The sequence below is a fragment of the Protopterus annectens genome, chromosome 3.part0, assembly GCF_019279795.1.
Source record: "Protopterus annectens isolate FY-2018-M chromosome 3.part0, PAN1.0, whole genome shotgun sequence".
Taxonomy (NCBI): Eukaryota; Metazoa; Chordata; order Ceratodontiformes; family Protopteridae; genus Protopterus; species Protopterus annectens.
The window spans coordinates 1,352,969,204-1,352,988,944 of record NC_056731.1 but is presented as its reverse complement, the minus strand read 5'-3'; positions in this window follow the sequence as shown (position 1 = coordinate 1,352,988,944).

Here is a 19,741-nt window from a genome sequence, read left to right as displayed (position 1 = left end):
GAATCGAACAGGACAACGTCTTACTGTGAGGCGACAATGCTACCGCAGCACCACCACCACAGTACGGTGTTATATAAGTAATATTTGTTTTTATTTTTAAATGTGGATGTTTAATTTTACTAGCTGAGGGTCTGAATAGATGTATTTTATCTGTGTAATAAAGGCAGAGGGTTAGGTTGTAAAAGCAGGAGATGTCATGGTAGCTCTCAGAGAAGTTGTAGGATTGCCTGGGGTTGGAAGTAGAGGAGATAGGATTTAATGTTTAATATGGCCTGCAACATGAATAGGAGATGCTGGAGGGACAGATTTATCTCCCAGCAACTGCCACATCTTTGGAATAGGCTGCCAATTCATGTGAAACAAGGCACCTCTATGATACTGTTCAAAAGGAACCTGGATGAGCAGATGGGGCACCGTAAATTCTTAACAGGGACAGTGCCTAGAACCCTCCTGGACATGAGCAGTCATTACTAAATACAATCTTGGTATTGACTAGTGTATCTCTGGTATTACATTGGGATGAAATGGCTAGGCTTGAAATTACCTTTGAGTCAATAGTCTAGTAACCTCCTATGATCCTATGTTATAGTGATGTGATAAGTTGTGATATGAGCAAGCAGGGGGAGGAGGTTGGTAAGCGTCGTAGATAGCAGCACTGTCATAGTTTGGTGGCAGTATGGATGGCTGGGGAAATTTAATTATGGGTTACAGGGAAAGGGAATATAGTGGGATTGGATAAGTGGAGGTAGAAGTGTGTGACTTATGGGTAGAGGTCAAAAGGAGAGTATTAAATATGTGAAAACAGGAAAAATGAAGTGGGTAGATAGAGTAAGAGAGTGTAATGGATAAGGTGGGAGTAAAGGAGTGGCAAGTTTGGTTAGGTGTGGCTTAGGTATGCCAGTTTCTGAAAGAAAAAAGGTCCAGGGGAAGAGTGAGAATATAGTTAAATGAGCGAGGGGGATATGATATGTGTATGGATCAGGCAAAGATATAGGAAATGTAAAAGTCAGGCTGCAAAAGGAGGCTAAGATACAGGAAATTAAAAAGTAAGGATATAAGAGGGGAATGATGATGTGGGTTTAGAGAAGTATGTCTTCAGATTATAGTACTACTTATGTAACATGGCATTGTTTACTTCTTTATATTTAGAAAACTACTCTCTCCCTTCTTAATTAACTATATATAGTGCAGTTCACTTACTAGTGAGTCCGTCAGAGGCTTTCCAGTGATTGTTTGTGAAATTGCACACCATGTAATTCAGGTGACCCCTCCTCTAACCTCCTTCACTACAGTAGGGCTCATGTACTTTTGTGTAGTGAGACAGAATTTTGATACTTTTATGCAGCCCACAGTTGTGAATGCCCCTTTTGTTCTTGTACACTGGCACTAGAATGCTTATTCTGCCATCATCAGAGATAAGTCTTTCCCTTCATACTGGCATGAGTTCTGTCAGGAGCCATTTCTTCCCTAACTCACCCAACATCTTGATCATATCTCATGTGATCTTATATGAGCCTGCTGCATTCTCTGACTTTATTTGCCTTAGTGCTTTTCTTACCTCTTTTAGGGTAGGGTCTTCTTCTTCTTCTTTCATTCCAGGCAATATCTGGGGCAGTACAGCTTCTGTAGGTTATTTTTCATTAAGAATCTGCCAGAAGTAGTCTGTCCATCTGTCTTTGATATCCTGTCGACTGGTAAGTAAGCAGTTGCTTGCATCCTATATGAAGGGTGTCTGATGACTGTCTCCTTTATTTCCCTGTCTTTGCCTTGCAACTTAATAGGGTTTCTTTCTGCCATCTGCTGAGTCACTTTTCTGAAGGTGATATAGAGTCCCTCTGATGCCTTGTTCTTTGCTTTTGTTAACTGTTCTCTTAGCATCTTGTTAGCCAATCGATATTACATCTTAGTTTGGTCTGTCTTTTCATTCTATCACATTTTCCTATATTTTTCATTCTTTTGATAACTTCCTGGACTTCTGAATTCCACCACCAGTCTTCTATATGGACCTTATTTCCATACCTGGATAAACCATGCATGATGCTTTGAGACACTGCTATTCTTTTTCAATGCCATCTATTTCCCTTTCTTCCTAAGGTGCAAGAGCTCTGAGTATTTCATTGGACTCTTGTGTTTTCACCCCAGTCAACTTCCAGGTCTTCACCCTAGTCTCTGTTGACCTGAATGCTTTCTCTGACTACTGCTTGCTGCTGACTGTGGCCACCAGCAATTTATGCTGTGGGCTGATTGTTTCACTGGTGAGGAATTTGCAATCCCTAACTGTACCTCAATACCCTTTCCTTCTGAGGAGGATGTCTACCCGAGTTGAATGTTGGTCATTCTTGTGTGTGATTTGGTGACTGTTTCTCATGCTGTACCATATGCTTGGCTACCATCAAGCCATTTGGTAGGCTGTAGCCCAGAACTGCCTCTTCTTTATTTTTGTTGCCCTATTCATGTGGACCCTGGAAGACCTCATATCCTGTTCTATCCATCCTGATATGAGCATTCAGATCCCCCATTACCAACACCAAATGATGCTGTCTTGCTTTATCTAGTAGGTCCTGCAGCTGCTGTCTGATTGCACTCTTTTCCTTGCTATCACAAACCTGTTTATAGGCACAGACTGAGATTATGAATAGTGCCCTCTCTTTACACTGGAGTCTGAATACCATGAGTCTATCATTAATTCTGATCACATTTCTCACTGTGTTCTGATGATAGGTTCATAGGTAGGTACTAGGCTATCGGCCCTGGGGCCCAGCCAAAAAGGTACCCTGGCTTTTGCCACCCATGAAAATTATTTTCCTGTGCCACTGTCAAGCAGAGCCATAGAGGTGATCCCCGGGGTGAATTTCCTATTTCCCATCCAGTCATCAAGATTTTTCTTGAAGAGTGCTAAGGAGGAGCTTCGTTTGATATAGATAGGTACTTTATTCCAGAGTATGGGAAGTCTCTGGGACAGGAATCTATCCCTCCGGCATGTTCTGTTTATTGTCGTGACAAGGTTTAGGTCCCTAGAGCATGTAGCTTGGAGGGATAGGGATTTCTTTAAGTGGAGCATGTCCAACAGCTCTGGGTTTGACATAGCTTTGTATGTTAGGCAGAGATCACCTCTGAGTAGGTGATATGCGACGGTGTAAAGCTGGAGTTTTTTGAGACGGTCTGTGTAGGGCATCTGTTTGAGGCCTGTAATCCACTTTGTGAGGTATTTCTGCGGCCTTTCCAGTTGTTGTAGATGTCTAGTGAGGTACATACCAAAAGGGGCATTGTACTCTATAATGGGTCTAATGAGTGATAAGTAGAGGGGAACAATGACCTCTTTTTTTCTGGATGAGAAACCTTTTGTGATGAAGTGTGCCACGTAGAAGGATTTCCTGACTACTGTGGTGATGTGATTATCAAAGGAGACACTACTGTCCACCTGTGTCCCAAGGTCTCTTATCACACTTTCTCCCTTACCACAATTAACACACTATTTCTAGCCTGTCCTCCCTCTGAGTAGTAGACTCCAGGCAAGTAGCTTTGCTGCACTGTCCTTCAGTCTTGTCTGATGGATTCACAGGGTGTCAAGCCTCCTCCTTACACCACCACATTATCCACGTAACTTGCTGTGTCCTGTCACTGAACCTATTTTGAGTGTAGCAATCGTTAGTTCATATTTAGTAGGTTTATTTCTTTATATGTACAGCTTTTGCTCAACAGGGCCATCCCAGGAAAACTAAGCTGGGCAACTGGACACGGGCCATCCATTATCCTACTGAATCAATGCTACTGGGCTTTAAAGGAGGTCACACACATACTGGCCAACAGAGAGACTCAGACCTCTCCCACCATTAGCATGGATATCTGGTGTAGATCAGAATTGGATGCGTCCTCAACCATTTAACACCAGCAAATACTCGTGGCCATTCCTGGTGATATTAATCAACATGACCAAATCACCTGGAACCAATTCTTCTTACAACATTGGGTGGTTAGCCTTGAAATGTTATGAAGTCTGTGATCTGTGTTTTCTTATCTAGAGGATAATGTGCATCACAGCTGATGTCTAAAGCAGTTGGTCTATACGCTCTTCCCTCAAAAGGCACTTGTGCTGCTGCTGCCATTGACTCCTTTCAAGTTTTTTTTTTTTTTTGGGGGGGGGCAGAGTTTGATGTGAAAGCACACAACATGTTTCTAAGTGGTGGCAAGAACCCTACAGAGACAGTCAGACTGTGGAAACTCCACACAGACACTGGCTGGAGGTCAGGATCGAACCTTGCATCTTGCACATGGGAGGTGAAGACCTTTACCTTTATGCACTGTATATCATTACTTTTCACATAAACAGCTTTCTTTATCTCTCACTCTCTTCCTCCTTCATATACATATACAACACTTTATCCTTTACACCACAGAGTCCACTATCTACTTTAATTATCTAACTGTACAATAACCTACATACATCTGCATTATCTATCTTTACATCCAGAACTCTGAAATCATTTCTTCTTTCATCCACAGTGTTACATTTCTATTTATTAATACTACTTCCCCTTAATCCTACCTGCAAACTTAACATCATACCATACACATTTTTTCACTATGTGCCACCCATCAGCCCTCATATCTCAAATCTTAATTCATCAACCTACCTCCATAAAATGTCTACAGATTTGCACTGTGCCATAGACATTGATATTCTTAAACACATCTACTTAAAGTCCAATTCTATGCTCACCATACTTACATTTAAAAAATGCAAATTCAAATGGCTTCCTCGCTATCAGATTTTTTTCCATCACTATGTAGCCTTAGTGGAGATCCAAATGCTGGACCTTCATAACATTCAGATAACATACTTAATACTCCAAAACAAGAAGCAAAAACTCCTTTCTCTCCTTCCTAAACAAGGACAGACTTACTCTTTTTTAATATGAATTTTAGAAGTATATGTAATAAAGTCCCTGATATCCATATAGATCTAGTCCTTCACTCCTTAGATATATTAGTAATTTCTGAAACGTGGTTAAAACAAAAATAAAAGACAGAAAAATCATACCTCTAGGCTATGACATCCTCGGGATGGATAAAATGGATGAAAAACTGGCATGTTACCTATGATCTACACAAATACTTTTGAAATCATTCTGTCCACCCACACCATTCTCCACCTTAACATTGCAGAAATACTTATTTCTCACCTTAAACCTAGTAACAAAAATGGCTTATGTATTACAGCCCTGGATATACCTTCAGAAAGTAGTATTACCACTGATGAAGAGATCCCCTGATGGATATCTCATAACATACTCCAAAAAATAATCATAACTGGAACCCTCAACATTAATTGACAACTTGAAATTACTGATATCCCATGTACTCAGTGATTTCATACAACCTCAACCAACTTATCATCAGTAAAACGTGGATTAACAAAACTAGTAATAATCTATATCAGACTGGATTCTCACTACATCACTAAGTAAAATAATCGCAAGTGGCTGTCTTCTATATGTTTCTAGTTATTATCTTCCTGCATTTGCAATAAGACAACCAAGCTATATTTATAAACCAACCATAATGCAAACAAGTACAGAATATTCTACATTCCAGAAAAGATACTTTTATCATCACCCTACAATTTTTCTAAATGGAATTCATTAAAAATCCTGCCTCTAAATTAATCCGTCTCTGAGGTTAACAGAATTTTCCTAAATATACCAAAAGACGTGACTCCCATAAAAAAAAAAAAAAACTAAGACAGCTCCCTGGCTACCAAAAGAAACAAACCAACTTATGCAATGGAGGGATAAAGCTTGGAAAACATGATCTCAAAATAAAGCCCAAAATAATTAGCAAAATTTCAGACAATTCAGAAATGTGCCAAATATCTTCTTAAAATAGACAAGAAAATCCTACTATAACAAACTTCAGCAAAAACTCCAACGTAATGAAAGGTTGTTCTGGCCCTCATTAAAAAAAAACTTTCATACTTTGACCAAACCATCTCACTTACACCATCAACTGCTAGTCATACTGACAGCATTGCCACTCTGTACAACAACTATTTAATTTAGGCAATTGCTTTGTTAGTCAAAGACAATCCCTGTTCTTCCAACTTACTTGCTGTTAGCAAAGTCTCTTTTCAACTTGCCACATTCTTAACAGTTAAGACATTTTTATAACTTAAGACCAACAGCTCTGGATGTCAATAATCTGCCAGCTAAGTATCTTAACATGGCAGCAGATCCATTAGCCTACCCTGTCTCCATTCTGCTTAACAGTCCTGTCAAAGAAAAGCAAGCTCCTGTTGTATGGAAAGGACTAATTTATTAAACACCTACACAAAGGATGAACATGCCACTGATTTCTCAGATTACAGCCTGGCTGCAATATTGTCTGCTTTATAAGCAATCCTAAAGAGATGTATTCACATACAACTCAAGCATCTCACTGACAATAATCTCTTCCCATCTCAATATGACTTTTGCCTAGCTGACAGTACCACAACTGACCTTCTAAATTTCCCCAACATAATCTCAGTAGGAATGCATGGCACTTAGTCCCTCCTGTTTTTCTTGACGTATTCAAGGCATTTATTTATTTTGTTTTATTTGTATTTGTTAATTGGGTAAGAGAGGTGATCTCCAGAGGTTTTTTAAGACTTAGCCCAGGAGCGCTGCATGGTTAAATGATCTGCTCAGAGTCATACTGTTAAGCAATGAAGGCTGAGGGAATCAAACCTTGGACCACTGGACCACTGGACCACAGGAAACATTTGGTTAAGAGTTCCTTCATCCTCTACTATTAACTAAACTCTCTTTGTTAGGCCTGTCACAGTCAGCATTTTCCTGACTCCATAGTTATCTTTCCAACAGGCAACAGATTGTCAAATGGCAACACAGTTTTGTCACACTTTTCACTAGTCCTTGGAGGTGTACCCCAAGGTTCCATTCTCAGCTTTCTACTATTTAATATATTCATAGATAAGTACCACACTACAACCGACCACGCTACTAGCGCAGTATGCAGATGACACTTAGCTTATCTGCTTTGCTACTAAAATCAAAGAAATCACCCAAGCATCTTTTCCTCTTTTGAATCCTGACTAAGCAACTTAAATGTATTTTATTTATTTATTTAGCATTTAATTACTGTGGTAGTCCAACTGGTCTGACTAGCATACCCCTTTTCAGTTGAAGCCTTGGGAGAAAAACTCCAACAGTTTACAATTGTTCAAAAAAAGTATACAGAATTTATATAAATAAAGTGGTACAAAAATATCACAAAAAGACAGCAGTAGAGAAAAGGAAATGTGATAGCATATGTTATATAGCAGTTTATGGGAAAACATATTATGTTAAGGAAATGTTACTTAATTAACATACTTTGTATGTTAATATTGGATTGTACAACTATAATGTACTCAGATATCTAAAAAAGCAAACTAATGTTATTTATATAGATGCAATTCTCAGCCCAGAAACAGACTGTTGACATTACTACAGCTAACAATACCACTGTAGAAATAACTCTGAATCACCATTGATGAAAACAATTGACCAATACATACTCTGAGTACTGAAGAAATTGTTTTCCTTTATCAGTCCGAGCCCAGTCTCACAGATACAGTGAGGAAAACCATTGACTTTTCCTACCTCAGTCCCAAAGTCCTATATGCATCACCAATATTTGTGAGGTTACAAGCATGCTACAATAAAGTAGCAACATTTGCTGCAGAAATCTCTTACAGTTCTCCACACTGTGTCACCCTAAAACAATTACACTGGACTGAATTACCCCACTACTTAACATATAGTCAACTGCTCATAGCTTTGCAACCCTGAAAATCATCCATCTCTAAAGAACACCATTCAGCAATATTTACCAACTAGAAAATTATGTTCCAGTAAAAACTAGTCACCAGTAAGTCAGACAACAGCACTGGAGATACCCCTTACTTTAATTATATTTCCAAACTCTGTAGCTCCGTACTACTTCTTCTGAAACAAATATGCAAATTAAAAGAAACTAAAACTTAAGTTAAATCTAAACTAAAACAACATGTCGTTGTTCCTGGTTATTCTCATGCTCTTCACCTGGGTTAATCTAGAAGCTCTTACTCAATGCACACTCAGTCAGATGCCTGTTTTTAGGCTGCTTATTCATAAATTGTTAACCAATAGTAAAGAATTTCTTTATTTCTTTTCTTTTCTTTCTCTTTTATCCCATCCTCTTCTTCTCAACTAACATTAAACCTGCTATAATATATATAATACCACCCTCACTACTTTTCAACTTTCACCTCTCAGATTTATTACTTAGATCAATCAGCTTTTTAATCTGTTCATAATATTAATTTAATCAGTTCTGTCTATTTACTTTGTAAATTTACTTTATGTGTTTAATAGCTAATTCTCTGTGTTTTATTTTTATTATCTGTCTTAGTACCCACTATGATCTTGTTTTTTGGAATTGTGTTTTAAGATTTACTTGTACTGTAATTCATTTGAGGGAGCTTTTCTCCCAAGAGCTTCACAGAAAAATAACTTTTCTCCATTAGACTTCCCTGGTAAGCAAAAGCAAGGAAGCAAACAAACAAACAAACAGACAAACAAACACACAAACAAACACACAAAACAAACAGACAGACAAGCAAACAAAAAACAGGCAAACAAACACACAAAACAAACAGACAGACAAGCAAACAAATAAATAAATACATTGGTAAGTAAATGTCTTTCTTTCTAAAGAATTCAGGTATTAGAGGAGGTCTAGGCATTAATAATTTGTTGTAATTTGTAAACTTATTTAACCAGAGGACTTGGTTCTCAGTTTGGAGATCAGATAATTAAATATTGAAAAAGAGAGGCCCCTTTACAGAGCCCTAGGGGACTCTAGTTACCTTCATGCCTTCAGGTATGGCACCTGCCAAACAGCTATGTGCGTTATTTTAGTCAATTTAATATCCAGTTTAACACACAGTGGCCTATTTTTAAAGCATTTAGCATACCTATAATCTCCACATGGGGTATGGTGTCAAATGCTTTGGTTAGGTTAAGATATGATGTGTAAACTACATGACCATTGTCAACAGTCTGTGTGAATTCCTCAAAGAAGTTAACTAGATTTAATAGGTTAGATCTCCTGTTGGGAAAACCAAATTGCTGAGAGTCTAGCCTAATCAGATTGTTGCTATCATAATTTTTGCAGATCAGGCTAATAAAGCTGATGGGACTATAATTACCAGGGTCCATGGTAATGTCCCACTTATGGAAATTAATCACCACTACAGTATGCCATCATTCAAGAACAAATCTGTTGGCTTAGTTTTGCTTAAATACTTTGAAGAGAGGTTTGGTAATGGCATATTTGGCACTATTTATTAAACATAAATATATGTCATCTACATGAGCACTGGCAGGAATACAATATTTACAAAGCTTGTACAGTTTCTAAATTTCAGTGGTACCAGATTACTGAGAGAACTGTGAATAATTGTGACTGTTTGTCGCTGTATAACATGGCAGTCATGTATGCAATGCATTTTGGAATAGTAAAACCAGATTTCATTTAACACCTTGGGGCATACCTCTCAATTGTCCCTGATATTCAGGGATGTCCCTTATTTTGACTCAAATCTTTGCTCTATCCCTCTTAATCTCTCTTAAAACTTGTAAAACCTGGAGAAAAGACATAAATAATGATAGAGTTATAGACTTCTTTTACTATAGAAAATACATATATCAGTTTGCATTCTCTTATTCTGCGAATATCTCAAGTTAATAGTAGCAGTATTTTAAAAATGTCCCTGATTGTCTCTGATTCTTTCTGGATGTTTCCCTGATTCTCTTGAGATTTGTCTCTGACTGGTTGGGAGCTAAGCCTTGGGGCCATCAGTGGCCCCTACTTTTGTCTGCAGTAATGCAGAAATGAAGTATAAAATAAGGGGGCGGGGTGATTGCCAACAAGCTGACTGCTGCATTGTGCAAACGAATTACTAAGTTAACTGATTAACACCCATGTGGTTTGGAATGTCACACCTCTAGCAGCCTATGCACATACTTTCCAGAGCATTTTCTGAAAAATAAACTTCAAAAGCATAAAATGAACAAATGTGAATATTTTGTCAACAATAAAATCTATTAAAACTACAGAAATAGCAATGTTATCAGTAAGAAATGTTATGATAATAGTGAATTCATAGCCTTTCATAAACATTACAATATATTATTAATTCACACAAACCAAGAATTATCTTTTTTGATAAACTTTCACAAACAAGTTGTCACATCTTTGAAAATGTATTACATAGATATATATTGTTAGGACACTTTGGTTAACCAGACATAAGCTTTCACATGACAGCAAGAAAGTCATCTCTGAGTGCAGGTTTATTTAGAGATTTGCAGAAATATGAAATCATATGCTTATTGGTATAATTAACAATATAAATAATATGGAATGTCTTGAGATGTACAACTTAAAGTGCAAATATCAAAGATAGTTCAATTCAATAACATCCAAGGTTTCTCCTGATGCCATATAGCAGTTTTGTAAGCCACTTGTTTTTTTGGGAATATTAAATACTAAATAATTAAACCATTTGACATGGAAAGAGCTGCCATCCCCTTATACATTAAAATGTATCCCATATGGCGAGTTTTTGAGAATAAAAAGACTATGTAGTGATAAAAAGAGCGTTGATTAGAAATAGAAAAAGCAGACAAAATGTTTATAAATAGAGGTTATGCTAAGGAAATGATAGAAGAATGCATCAATAAACTAATAAAATAGTGAAGGTACGTCAGCATGCAGAAAGAAGAGGTGAAGGAATTAAGGCTGAAACAGGGCAAATAGTTTTTCTTGTTACCAAATATACAATATTTTCTGAAAGGTTTAGTAATTTAATTAAATATTATTGAGGAATTTTGGAAAAATGCAAACAATGGAACTTCTTAGTTGAGTCCACCTCAAGTTTCATATAGAAGGGGTAGGAGCAATGGAGATTTTATAGTTCATGGGAAGTTCTATTTGCCAGAAATAAGGAAAAGTATGGAACATGTAGTACAAGGTGCTTTTCCTCTGTAGAAAATGTAAGTGTTGCAAGTACATAGTACAAGATTTTGATATAATAAATGGAAGGAAGTTTCAAAAGAAAGGGGGTTTTAGGTGCGATAGTAATTTATGGGTTGAAATGTCCTTGCAACAAGGCCTATATAGGGGAAAGTAAAAGAAGTTTTGTAACTAGGTTGAAAGAACATTTTAGAGATATTAATAAGGGTAGGGATGAATGCCCAGTAGCTTTTTGGAGTATCATGAGGATCAAGACAGAAATGGTAGTAATATTAAAAGAAAACATGGAAGAAAGGAATCTATTTTTATTTTGAAATTTAACATTCTAACCCCAGTTGGACTTAATAAAGAATGTCATTGGAAATGTTTCCTGTGGGTGTTTTTTTTATTAGGTTTTAGTTTTTTAATAGTTTAATTGTTTAATTAGATAATTAGTTTAATAGATGCATGCATTTAAGGGAAACCTGGGAAGGGAAAGGTATACTCTGTAAAGGCTTAACAGCTGAGGTGCTAGAGAAGTGTTGCTGACTTTTCATATCTGTTTGTTATTTTTAATTGTGTTAAAGTGTGAAAACTGATCGTTTTTTCTCTTTCTGTGGTGAATTAGAATAATATTTAAGAATGTCCCTGATTTTGACCCCCCCCCCCATTTTCTTTCTTTGTCTCTGATTCTTAACCAAAGAATTTGGGAATTGTGAATGCAATGCATTGCATAGTTAAACACTGTAACTGATGTTGTAGAATGTTGCTGCTCCTGCCTTATATTTTGCCCTTGTCACTGGTGAATATTTCCTTTTTTTGGTACAGAATGAGGATTACAGCCAGTCATTATTGCAAGATATTAGAGTTTCATTCTTATTAACTGCAAGCTATTGGAAAGCATGTTGTTCTATTCACTTTCTAACAGAATTAAAGAAATATTTTAAAACTGTCTCTGATTTGGGCATTTTGATACTTGAGCAAAGACGTTGAGACCTATGATTGTCAGATCAATTAAGCTTTAGTGTGACGTATGTACTAGCCATTCAGATGAACCCTTTTCCAGGGATGCTGCACTGCTTTCTCTGCAGCAATCACATTGTCAGGGCTCCTGCTGGATATTCAGAATCACTAACTGCACTGAATATAAATCACTGAATTTACATTATTGTTTGATTTGTGGCAGTTTAAAACAAATGAGTGTTGCAAATGTTACTTTGCTAACAATATTTTTTGGATGTGGACTTGACTGTGTAAGAACAAAGAAGTTGCAAGCACTTACACAAGTGCATGGATCATGCAATCCCTAACAGAACCAAGATGCTATCCTCCAAAAAAAGGAAGCCAATCTGGTGGTCCCCTGCTATAAACAAACTCTACAACAGAAGAAAGAAACTGTTGCAAAAAAGAGTAAAATCCCATGATTGGAGGAACTCCATGGTCAGCCTCAGTAAGAAGCTGAGATCCCTCATAAAATCCTCCAAAGCCAGTTACAAAAAAAAATTGCCACTGATTCTAAAGACAACCACAAAGCATTCTATAGCTATGTCAAGAATCTCAATGGCAACACTCAGATCTGCTCTGAGTTACAGCACAATGGCACTAAATATACACAACCAACTGATATTGCCAACATCCTGGCAGATAGGTTCAGTGCTAACTTTACCCCTGTCTCATCCCCTAAAGGGCCCATCTCTATACCGGAAGAATGCAAAGTACCTGTAATCACGGCTGCACAGGTAAAAAACACACTCTCCAAAGCCAAGAACACAGCATCCATGGGACATGACAAAATCCCAGGCTGCATTCTACATGAACTACAGAATGAACTGTCACCCCACCTAAGTACCATGTTCAATCATAGCCTCACCTCAGGCTTTGTGCCCACTGAATGGCGCACAGCAACAGTTATCCCACTCCACAAAGGGGGAGCCACTACAGACTCCAGGAACTACCGTCCCATTAGCCTGACGAGCCTGGTCTGCAAGGCTATGGAGCGTATCATCATGGAACTTATAAACAATGACATTGGTAATCTCCAAACTCTGGACCCTACCCAGTTTGGGTTTGTAAAAGGCATATTATGTCTCCTAAACCTGATAGACGTCTTTGAAGTGGTCACCAAAGCTGTAGATGAGGGTAAGGTGGTACACACAGCCTATCTAGATCTCGCCAAGACTTTTGACACCATCCCCCACTCTGGAATTATAGACAAACTCACTAAACTAGGTATAAATCCCTATGTCACAAGATGGGTTGCCAACTGGCTCACTGACTGACACACTGTGAAAGTAGCAGACTCTAAATCCAACTTCAGACCAGTGACAAGTGGAGTACCACAGGGTTCAGTCCTAGGTTCTCTCCTGTTTGGTATCTACTTCTCTGAAGTATAGGCTAACACAGAGGGTCTTTGGCTAACAAAGTTCACAGATGACTGCAAACTAGGAAACATAATCAAATCTCCTAACAATGTGGACATCCTACAAAAGGGCCTCTCTGAGACAGACGCCTGGTGTCAAAGCCATGGCCTCAAGCTCAATGCCAAAAAGTGCATTGTCATCCCTTTTGGTAAAAACTCTGTACCCATGAACTACAACATAGGCGGTAGTCTACTTAACACTGAAAGTGTGATAAGAGACCTTGGGACACAGGTGGACAGTAGTCTCTTCTTTGATAATCACATCGCCACAGTAGTCAGGAAATCCTTCTATGTGGCACACCTCATCACAAAAGGTTTCTCATCCAGGAAAAACGAGGTCATTGTTCCCCTCTACTCATCACTCATTAGACCCATTATAGAGAACAACGCCCCTTTTGGTATGTACCTCACAAGACATCTACAACAACTGGAAAGGCCACAGAAATACCTCACAAAGAGGATTACCGGCCTCAAACAGATGCCCCAAGTAGACCGTCTCAAAAAACTCCAGCTTTACTCTTTCGCATATCGCCTACTCAGAGGCGATCTCTGCCTAACATACAAAGCTATGTCAAACACAGAGCTGTTGGACATGCTCCACGTAAAGAAATCCCAATCCATCCGAGCTACACACTCCAGGGACCTAAACCTTGTCACCACAATAAACAGAACATGCTGGAGGGATAGATTCCTATCTCAGAGACCTTCCATGCTCTGGAACAAACTACCTATCTATATCAAACAAAGCTCCTCATCAGCACTCTTCAGGAAAAATCTTGATGATTGGATGGGAGATAGGAAATTCACCCCGGGATCACTTCTGTTGCTCTGCTTGACAGGGGCACAGGAAAATAATTTTCTTGTGTGTTAAAAGCCAGGGTACCATTTGGCTAGGCTTACATAGGCCCTACGGCCAATAGCCTAGTACCTACCTATGAACCTATGAACCTAAAAGTGGAGGGCATGCCTGCTCAGTTCCTAACTGCACATGGTACTGCCAAGTCAGTGTCTGTGGTATTACAGCTCAAAGCACCAATTCAACAGTTAGATGCAGCTTATGTGACTCCACATGTGCCTGTTGTGTAACTCATGCTGAAGGGGTATTCAGTTAGAGCTACTGCAGTTGATTTCAGATGTGAAATGTGAGATGATGAGAAAAGCTTGAAACTGCCTTTCAGTAAAACACACAGAAAGCTGTATTAAGCAGAAATGAATGTGATTCTTTTTCACAAAACAACAGTGTATTAGACTTATTTGCATGTAAAGTGTGTACTAGAGCTACCATTGTAGGTGGTCAGTGAATGCCAGTATAACATCTACTGAATGTAAGTTTAAAGCTGCAATTTATCATGCAGTTATATCCTAATTTAATGTTTGATAAAGCAATATTTTTTATATTCAGCTGTTAACCTGATAAGCCCACTTCACGCAAGTATTTTTAGAACTGTAACCTGATAAGCCCACTTCACGCAAGTATTTTTAGAACTGTAAAGTTAAGTTACTTGCTCAAAGTCATATAATAGGTAAATGAAGATGATGACGGTGATGACAATTATTATTTGACTCTTGTTTTTGTATTTGTAACTGTAAGGAAATTGCTGCTGTACTGCAGATTTCAGCTATTTGGTGCAGCTGGCTTACACAGCATCACATAGATTAACACATTCATTTCTCAGTAAAATTTCATGTCTGTTATTTTCAAGTGGAACACTTCTGTAGTTATAATCATATAGTAAGTGCAGCTTATTACTGCTGTAACTGTAGTCATATAGTAAGTGCAGCTTGTTACTGCTGTAACTGTAGTCATATAGTAAGTGCAGCTTGTTAGTGTTGTAACTGTAGACATATAGTAAGTGCAGCTTGTTACTCCTGTAACTGTAGTCATATAGTAAGTGCAGCTTGTTAGTGCTGTAACTGTAGTCATATAGTAAGTGCAGCTTGTTACTGCTGTAACTGTAGTCATATAGTAAGTGCAGCTTGTTACTGCTGTAACTGTAGTCATATAGTAAGTGCAGCTTTTTAGTGCTGTAACTGTAGTCATATAGTAAGTGCAACTTGTTACTGCTGTAACTGTAGTCATATAGTAAGTGCAGCTTGTTACTGCTGTAACTGTAGTCATATAGTAAGTGCAGCTTGTTACTGTCGTAACTGTAGTCATATATTAAGTGCAGCTTATTACTGCTGTAACTGTAGTCATATATAAGTGCAGCATGTTACTGCTGTAACTGTAGTTATATACTAAGTGCAGCTTGTTACTGCTGTAACTGTAGTCATATAGTAAGTGCAGCTTGTTACTGCTGTAACTGTAGTCATATAGTAAGTGTAGCTTGTTACTGCTGTAACTGTAGTCATATAGTAAGTGCAGCTTGTTACTGCCGTAACTGTAGTCATATAGTAAGTGCAGCTTGTTACTGCCGTAACTGTAGTCATATAGTAAGTGCAGCTTGTTACTGCCGTAACTGTAGTCATATAGTAAGTGTAGCTTGTTACTGCCATAACTGTAGTCATATAGTAAGTGCAGTTTGTTAGTGCCGTAACTGCAGTCATATAGTAAGTGCAGCTTGTTACTGCCGTAACTGTAGTCATATAGTAAGTGCAGCTTGTTACTGCTGTAAATGTAGTCATATAGTAAGTGCAGCCTGTTACTGCTGTAATTATAATCACATAGAATGTGTTGCTTGTTACTCCAGTTAGTGCTGTAACTGCAGTTCAGTAATGATTGCAGATGTTTGGTATTTGATTATTTAAAATTAACACTTTGTTGTCATATTAATATCATTACCATGGTTGTTGTAAGTGTAGCAGTACTGTTTATGTTGGCCCTTTTAGTCTGAGTATGGATACTGCAAGAATGAATAGTTTCTTTGAGACTGGCCACAAAAGTTTTGTAATCATACCTCTCAACTGTCCAGATTTTCACAGAATGTCCAGATGTTTGCCTCATATCTTTGCTCTACTTCTCATAAAATTTGTGGTTTTCTGGCAAATCAGCCAGAAATTAATTCATAAAATAATGATAGACATTTGAGTTTCAGACGTCATATTCTTAAAAAAAAAACATTGTAACCCAAAACCTTTTATTCTAGCAACTTTCTAAGTTTGTAGAAGCGATATTTAAAATCTGTCCCTATTTTTGGGCCTTTGCCCCATCATTGTTTTTAGCTTTGTCCAGATTCTCTGTACTAAGAGGTTGAGAGGTATGGCTGCAATAACAATTATCAGAACATGCACATTGGCATGGCCCAGCTGCCAAGGTTGGCACTGAAGTTCTTCAGAGCATCATCTTGATATTGTTGTGCCTGTGCCTCTAAAACTGCCTACCATGATGTGGTGCAGAGGGGTGTTGAATGTCACCAGTGGTGTGAACAGATTTCTGTGTCACTGGCTATGGTGGAGTAGTACAGAGGTTTGTTGCAGTACTGCTTTCCAAGCAGCATGTACCAGACTGGTTGCAGTGCAGTACTGTCACCAAAACGCAGTCTGGTGATTACACTTATAAATTGCTTCCAAGAAATCACAACCCTTGAAGTAGCCTGTCTCTCTCTTTTCTCTCAAGAGAGAAAAAACAGACTTAATTTCTTACAGTCTTATCCATTGTCCTGTTTTACTTTCCTATTAAAACTAATACCCTTGCTTTTCAACCTTTTAACCACTCTGCTGACTGTTAATGGCCTCTCCCTCCTTTCTTCTCTCGTCTGTAGCCCCTGCTCCACATTCACTCTGCGCACCCATTCTTCCCTTACCTTCCTGTATATAACTTCCTCCATGTTGCTCTCATTACCTGACATTCTTCCTACATCACTTTACATCTCCTACGCTTGTCATTATTTTCTACTTCCTTTTCTGTATATCTATGACACTCAGGACACTCCATAGGTTCATAGTTTCATACTAGGCTATCTGCCCTAGGGCATTTATAAGCCTAGCCAGAATGTGTTTGGCTTTCCCCACCCATTTTAAATTTATTTTGCTATGCCCTTTTTCGAGGTTAGTATACTGTGCCTCTGTCTAACAGTGACACAGAAGTGATACCCGGGGTAAACCTACAATCTCCCATCCACTCATCAAGATTCCTCTTGAAGAGAGTCAATGAGGGACTCTGCCTAACCTGGACTGGGATTTTATTCCAGAGTGAAGGGAGCCTCTGGGTTATGAATCTGTCCCTCCAGCATGTCCTATTTATTTCAGTGCTGAGGTTCAAGTCTCTCGAGCACGTAGCTCGATGAGATTTGGATTTTCTGAGGTGCAGCATGTCCATTAATTCTGGGTTGGACATGGCTTTATACGTCAGGCACAAATCGCCTCTGAACAGGTGGTATGCCACTGAGTAGAGCTGGAGTTTCTTTAACCGGGCAGCATATGGCATCTGTTTGAGCCCTTTGATCCTCTTGGTGAGGTACTTTTGGGGTCTTTCCAGTTGCTGCAGGTGTCTGGTAAGGTACATCCCAAAAGGGGCATTGTACTCAATTATGGGCCTGATGAGGGATGAGTAAAGAGGCACGATGACCCCCCCTGATCTAGATGTGAATCCCTTCATGATTAGGTGGGCTATATAAAATGTTTTTCTAACCACTTTGGCCACGTGGTTGTCAAATGAGAGATTGCTATCAACTTGGGTCCCCAGGTCCCTAATTACTTCTTCTGTACTTAATGGATTACCACCTATGTGGTAATTTGTGGGAAATTTGTTTTTGCCAAAGGGGATGACTATACACTTTTTGGCATTTAGCTTGAGGCCATGGCTCTGGCACCAGTTGTCTGTTTCTATGAGGCCCTTTTGGAGGATGCTTGTGTCAGCTGGAGAGTCGATTATGGCGCCCAGTTTGCAGTCATCTGCGAACTTGGTCAGCCACAGTCCTTCCGTGTTGGCCTGTACCTCCGAGAAATATATACCGAACAAGAGAGGTCCCAGGACTGAGCCTTGTGGGACACCACTTCTAACTGGTTTGGTGTCTGACATGGCTCCAGCAATTCTAACCATGTGGGTTATGTCCTTGAGCCAGTTTGCAATCCATCTAGTGACATAGGGGTTTATATTTAAGCTGGTGAGCTTATCTATAATGCCCGAGTGGGGTATTGTATCGAAGGCTTTTGCGAGGTCCAGGTAGGCAGTGTGGATCACCTTCCCCTCGTCAATGGCCTTGGTGACTGTTTCAAAGAAATCATCCAGACTTTCTCTTCTGATAGCCTTGGGGTTCTATAGCATCAATGTTAATAGCCTCATATGAAGTTATCTAACTGGTCCTGATACTTTTAGAAACTTCATCATTCCCATGCTTCTGTTTATTTATTATTAGTCTTACATATGCCACTTATCTATATCTATCTATAAGCCTGATAAAACCTATTACTTCTTTCTCTGCTGACAAATCCACGTATATCTGCCCTGTCCTCCCCTTTTCTATACCCTAGTCACTTCCTCTTCTTTTAGCACCTCCCTTTTATCCTGTCTGATATTTCCTTTTTTCCCTTGACAGCTATCCTATTATTTACTCCCCTGTACAATAATGAATCTCCTGGTTTCTGCCCATACCTCTCAAACTCTTAGCATAAGAAATCCGGACAAAGCCTAAAATAATGGGGGGACAAAGGCATCAAAATAGGGACAGGTTTTAACTATTACTCTTATAAACTTAGAAAGTTGCTGCAATGGTAGGATTTGTGTTAGCATGCATTTTTCTGAAGGATATGAAGTCTGAAGCTCAAATGTATGTCATTCAGTGGCTTCAGTCTTCAGTGATCTGCCAGTAAACCACAAAGGTTATGAGAAACAAAGTAACAATGTGAGATAATAATCTGGATGCTTTGTGAAAATCTGGACAGTTGAGAGGTATGTTCCTGCCCAAAAGTCCCCTTTGTCTCCTTGAAGGACAAATATTGCCCTATCTTCTCTTCTGCTTCTTATATCTGTTCTCTTGGGTATGAGAGGGCATATATAGACTACACAGCTGCATAATTTTTTTTAAAATTGAAGGGTTACTTGCATCATACCTCTCAACTATACAGATCTTCGCAGAATGTCCAGATTTTTGCCTCATATTTTTGGTGTGTTCCTCCTAAAATCTGTACCTTTCTGGCGAATAGCTGAGGATTGAAGTCATTAAATAATGAAAAACATTTGAGTTTAAGACTCCACATCCTTTAAAAAAATTAATGTTAATGCAAAACCTATTATTCTGTCAACTTTCTTAATTTGTAAGAGCAATATTTAAAATCTGTCCCTATTTATCCCCCCATCATTTTAGGCTTTGTCCTGATTTTTTGCTCTAACAGGTTGAGAGGTAT